The sequence below is a fragment of the Telmatherina bonti genome (genome assembly GCF_933228915.1).
Source record: "Telmatherina bonti genome assembly, chromosome: 5".
Lineage (NCBI taxonomy): Eukaryota > Metazoa > Chordata > Actinopteri > Atheriniformes > Telmatherinidae > Telmatherina > Telmatherina bonti.
In genome coordinates, this window is record NC_136623.1 from 7,849,841 (window position 1) to 7,855,902 (window position 6,062).

Consider the following 6,062-nt stretch of genomic DNA (forward strand, 5'->3'; position numbering starts at 1 on the left):
CATTTCAAAGATTAATACCAGGTTTAAAAGTCCCGAACTGTTAAATAAAGGCTAAATGTCTTTTTTACAATTCTCTGGCCACCCCCAGTTTGAGAGCCGCTGGTCTGAAAAAACGTTAGAATCGCTGCGTTAACATGATCCATATTGTGTCTGATGACAGTCGAAGACACAAGTGTCAAACTCCTGTTCGGAGAGCTGGCATCCTGCAGGTTGTTGTTGTCTCCATACTCCAATGCACCTGACAGAAATGAAGAAGCTGTTGGATCCATTTGATTTGAATCAAGTGTGTTGGTGCAGGGAAACAACAAACCCCCGCCGGATATCGGCTCTCCAGGATTAGAGTTTGACACCCCTGGTCTCAGCAACATTTTCTTGTTGTTCTGTTCAGCTGTGATAAAACAAGAAAAGAAGAGAAGGACGAGCGTCTTGTGTGGAGGCTCCAGGTCGCCTACTTTATCAGGTCGTTGGATTGTTTCGTATGAAAGCCAAGTGATGCAAATATCAGAGTAAATTTTGTAACTTGTCAAAGTTTCTGACAGCAGTTAGCAGACAAGAGCGTGGAGGTAAGGTTAGGTCCAGGAAAATTCACTGAAAAGGGAAAACAACCCGCTGTGTGACGACGAAAGGCCATCAGAGAGCGGTGATGCTCCGTTCTGAAGGTTCTGGTCCGACCATCACAGACCTAAACATGACAGAAAATCTCTCCAAACAAAGTGTAAACGTACATGTACAGAGTTTGTATTCACATTGTTCTGCTGCGTTTGTGAGCGCGTGTGAGTGTTTGTCCTAAGCCAGGAGACAGATTTGGAGATAAAGCGGAAGCCGACAGACCAAACTGCAAGGTAATCTGCACTGACAGCAAAGCTGCATCCCCTCTTTTTATCTCTTCGTTAACACAGAACGGCTTGCTTTGGAGACAGATCGACAACACTGGCTGCTGATGGAAAACTCAGCATGTGACTGAAGTCAGAGCTCACTGAGACGTTAAACTGCACTCTGGAGTTTCCTTTCTGGGTCAAACATGCTCATTCTGAATTAGGGTAAATTAAAAAGAATTATTAACCCTTAACTGTGAGAAAATTATGAACTGAACATGCTAGCATGAAAATAAATTCCTCAAATGAACTAAAAAGCAATTAAAACTCACCTGTCCTCAGCAACAAGTGGCCAGTTAGTATTTAATCATTGAAATTCCTGTTTGAGCTTTTATATTATTACCAAGAAAGTCAACAATCATGAAAAATTTCCAGGATGTGGTGCAATGCAAACACTCTGCAGGAAGGTTCCATGTGAGCTGCTACACAAAGTGGAACAGATGTGTCTCAGACGGATCAGATATGGTTTAATAAGGACTGTGATGAAGCATCCGGACCCTTGGCTGGTCTCATTAGACATGGGCTGCTTGTGCTGTTCTGTAACATGTATCGTCATCAGCATCAGGAAACTCATGGGATCAGAAAGTGTTTGCTGTGGAGGTGATGACTGCGTGCACTGGAGGCCCTTTTCCCGACATCGACCCTATTTTGTTTTGTTTCTTCAGGAGTCTTCACATGTTTCATTGGACCTGTATTAATCAACTGTTCCAACATTAACCTTCTCATCCGGTTCAGACTAGTGATTGATATCTGAGTCTCACCACAACAGCTTCTTCTCCTCTGTGGCTTGGAAAGATGATGTGGTCGATCTAAAGGCTCATTTATTATTCCCTTATGGGGACGTCGGTTTCAAACATCGTCATATGTCGCCACCTTCATACTTCCAAGTATCTCTTACATTGCCATGGTTAATAAGTCAGTTCATCCAGTCGAGTTCAGAGCTTACGTCCACGTTTTGACACAGGTTGACAGCGTTAACCCTGCAGATGGCTGGCCTCCCTGAGCTGGGACTGGCTGGAGGTTTTACCTTCCCGTTAAAAAAGAGCTTCTTCTTCCCATTGTCCTCATGCAGCTCAGGATGGGAGATTGGATTGAAGTAAAAATTCGATGCAATCTGTAGGTTTTTCTCTTAGCTAGGCTGTTTGAGATGAATTGGCTTGAATTGATGTGTCTGTAAAGTGCCCTGAGATGGCATCATTGGGAAGTGGTGCGATACAAATAAAGTTGAATTGAATTGAAGTAAAGAACTGCTATAATACCAGAAGAAGTAGTTCTTCTCAACTTCTTCTGGTGCTTTTCATTTGGTGGTTTATGCATTGGGCCCATTCAACTTCAGCTATATGCGGGGTGACTCATCTGGAAGCAAAGGATCGTGGTCCAGAAGTCCTGCATGGTGGTTAGACTTCAGACTGTTTGCATTTCACCAGAAAATGTTGCCATACCCATACCAACATCCTCCAGAATTTAAAAAAAAAAAAAAAAAAAAATGTTGTATGAACAACAAAAAATGTTCATTATCACAAAAAAGTTAAGTTAAAGGTAAAATCCATCCCACACATCCACACACTGAAACAGCGCCAGTGGTTTTCAGCTCCAAACTGAATCCTTCCATGGAGCTAGTCAGCAAGTAAAACAGGGTTTGAACAGAACTAAAGCAAAGCAGCAGCAGGATTCCTGTAATGGCCTCAGCACAGCACTGCTTAGCTGAAGTAGGTCACGTGCAGCAACAGTTGGCCGCTCTGGGGGGCTGCAGAGGAAGGCACTGTTCCAGGCCTGGGAACCAATCAGGCAAGGTTTGTAAGCTCCAGGGTGAGACGACCAACCAGTACCCTCGAGAGGGGCTGGACCTTCTTCCACTCTGGAGTTGCTCATGGTGAGAGGCGCCGAGCAGGTGTGGGTATTCTCATCAGCCCCCGGCTTGGTGCCTGCACGTTGGGGTTTACCCTGGTGGATGAAAGGTTAGTTTCCCTCCGCTTTCGGGTGGGGGGACGGGTTCTGACTGTTGTCTGTGCTTATGCACCGAACAGCAGTTCAGAGTACCCACCCTTTCTGGAGTCCTTGGAGGGAGTGCTGGTGGGTGCTTCTTCTGGGGACTCCATTGTTCTGCTGGGGGACTTCAATGCTCACACGGGCAATGACAGTAAGACCTGGAGAGGAGTGATTGGGAGACATGGTCCCCCCCTTTGAACCCAAATGGTGTCTTGTCTCTGGACTTCTGTGCTCGTCATGGATTGTCCATAACAAACAGGCTAAGCTGCATGTGGCTTTGGCTGTCGCCAAGGCAAAACTCGGACGTGGGAGGAGTTCGGCGAGGCCATGGAGAAAGACTTCTGGATGGCTTCGAGGAGATTCTGGTCCACCATCAGGCGGCTCGGGGGGGGGCAGTGCTCCGTCAATACTGTGTACAGTGTAAATGGGGAGCTGCTGACCTCAACTCCAGACGTTGTGGGTCGGTGGAGGGAATTCTTCGAAGACCTCCTTAATCCTACCAACACATCTTCTGATGAGGAAACAGAGCTGGGGGACTCAGGGGTGGACTCTCATATCTCTGGGGCTGGAGTCGCTGAGGTGGTTAAAAAGCTCCTTGGCAGCAGGGTCCCGGGCGTGGATGAGATCCTCCTGGAGTTCCATAAGGCTCTGGATGCTGTGCCGCTGAACTGGCACACTGGGGTGGTGGTCCCTCTTCTTAAGAAGGGGGACTAGAGAGTGTGTTCCAATTAGAGGGGAATCACACTCCTCAGCCTCCCTGGTAAGGTCTATTCAGGGGTCATGGAGAGGAGGGTCCGCTGGATAGTCGAATCCCGGATTGAGGAAGAGCAGTGTGGTTTTTGTCCTGGTCATGGAACAGTGGACCAGCTCTATACCCTCTTTGTGGTCCTGGAGGGGGCATGAGAGTTTGCCCAACCAGTCTGCATGTGCTTTGTGGACCTGGAGAAAGCGTTTGACCATGTCCCCCGGGGGCTCCTGTGGGGGGTGCTCTGGTAGTATGGGGTACCGGACCCCCTTGTACAAGCTGTCCAGTCCCTGTACAACAGGTGTCAGAGCTTGGTCTGCATTGCCGGTAGTAAGTCGGATTAGTTTCCAGTGAGGGTTGGACTCCGCCAAGGCTGCCCTTTATCACCGATTCTGTTCATAACTTAAATGGACAGAATTTCTAGGTGCAGCCGAGGTGTGGCTTGGTGGCCTCAGGATTGCGTCCCTGCTTTTTGCAGATGACGTGGTTCTGTTGGCTTCATCTGGTCGTGATCTCCAGCTCTCGCTTGAGCGATTCGCGGCCGAATGTGAAGCGGCTGGGATGAGAATCAGCACCTCCAAATCTGAGACCATGGTCCTCAGCCGGAATAGGGTGGATTGCCCTCTCCAGGTTAGGAGTCAGGTCCTGCCTCAAGTGGAGGAGTTTAAATATCTCGAGGTCTTGTTCACAAGTGAGGGAAGGATGGGGCGTGAGGTCGACAGACGGATCGGTGCGGCGTCTGCAGTAATGCGGACTCTGCGCCGGTCTGTCGTGGTGAAGAAGGAGCTGAGCCAGAAGGTGAAGCTCTCGATTTACCAGTCGATCTACGTTCCTACCCTCACCTATGGTCATGAGTTGTGGGTCGTGACCAAAAGAACAAGATCTCATATACAGGCGGCTGAAATGAGTTTCCTCCGCAGGGTGGCCGACCTCTCCCTTAGAGATAGTGTGAGGAGCTCAGTCATCCAGGAGGGGCTCAGAGTAGAGCCGCTGCTCCTCCGCATCGAGAGGAACCAGTTGAGGTGGCTCGGGCATCTGGTCAGGATGCCTCCTGGACGCCTCCCTGGTGAGGTGTTCCAGGCACGTCCCTCTGGTAGGAGACCCAGGGGAAGACCCAGGACACGCTGGAGGGATTATATCTCTCTGCTGGCCTGGGAATGCCTCGAGATCCCCCCCGCAGCGTTGGCAAATGTGGCTGGGGAGAGGGAAGTCTGGGCTTGCCTGCTTAGGCTGCTGCTCCTGCGACCTGACCCCGGATAAGTGGCAGAAGATGGATGGATGGATGGAATCACTTTGTTGCAAAATTCTTCCTTTCTTCTTGTCTAACTGTCATATTTGGTTTATTCTGTGATACAAGAAAGAGATCAATGAGGTCTTTGAAACAGTCTGCTGATGAGAAAATATCTAAATGTTTACATTAAAACAAGTTCTTTGCAAACCAAATTCATTCGTAGAATCAAGACATGTTTTTTTTTTTGGACTACACATCTCAATCAAGATTTTCACATCAGAGCTGATATAAAAATCATAAACACCTAGAGTTCCTCAGTGCTCTCGTTATTAGCGCTGGCTAAGCTAGAGCTACATGATCCAGAGTCATTTAACAAGAGGCACGGAACTAGCTGATTTTAAACTGAGCTCTGTCAGGAAAATGTAAATAAATAATGCCTTTATCACTCTGGTTGGGATAAGGAAGATATAATAATGAAGGGAAAATGAGATATTTTGGCATTTTTGTAAAGAACCCCAGTCTTAGCTGCCCCTACAACATGGAGCTAGCCACACAGGTGTTTGTCAGATCCAGTCTATCACCACCACCAGACAGTAAACAAGGCTGCTTGGAGAAATCTAATACAACATCAAACTCCACATAAAGCCTCCAGAATCATGGACCTTTTTTTTTTTAACTTGTCCAAATATTTCCACTTAGAATCTAGTTTATGAATGTAAATGTTTTATTTCTTATGTCCCAATGTAGTCATAACAGCAGTCTGAGTGTGTATGTTAAAGAGAAGTGCATAATTTCCTTTCTTATAAAGTCTTGCCCACCCTTTGTCTCCTCATGTATAAAAGTAGCAACACATCTGGACCTCAGAGAAAGAAAATCTCTCTTTTGGGGTGATGAAGATACCCACGTTAGCCTCCATGTTGTGAGGGATGTTGGTTAAATAAAGGTTTTGCAGAGGATTTCCTCAAGTATTGAGTAAAATTGCTATACATGTAAACAAAGTCAATGCAAAGAAAGAAGATAAAATGCTTTTTTTTTTTTTATTCAAAAACACACAAATACACATGAAAAATGCGGTTGTAAACTGGCCAGCATTGAGTCCTGACCTTCACCCAGATTCAGGGGCAGGAAACTAGTTGACGTCTCAAAGTGAAAAAGAAAAAAAAGCTAAGCAGTCGTAAAGGACACCAACAATTGTGTCCTCACTGTACAAATTTTAAGTGTT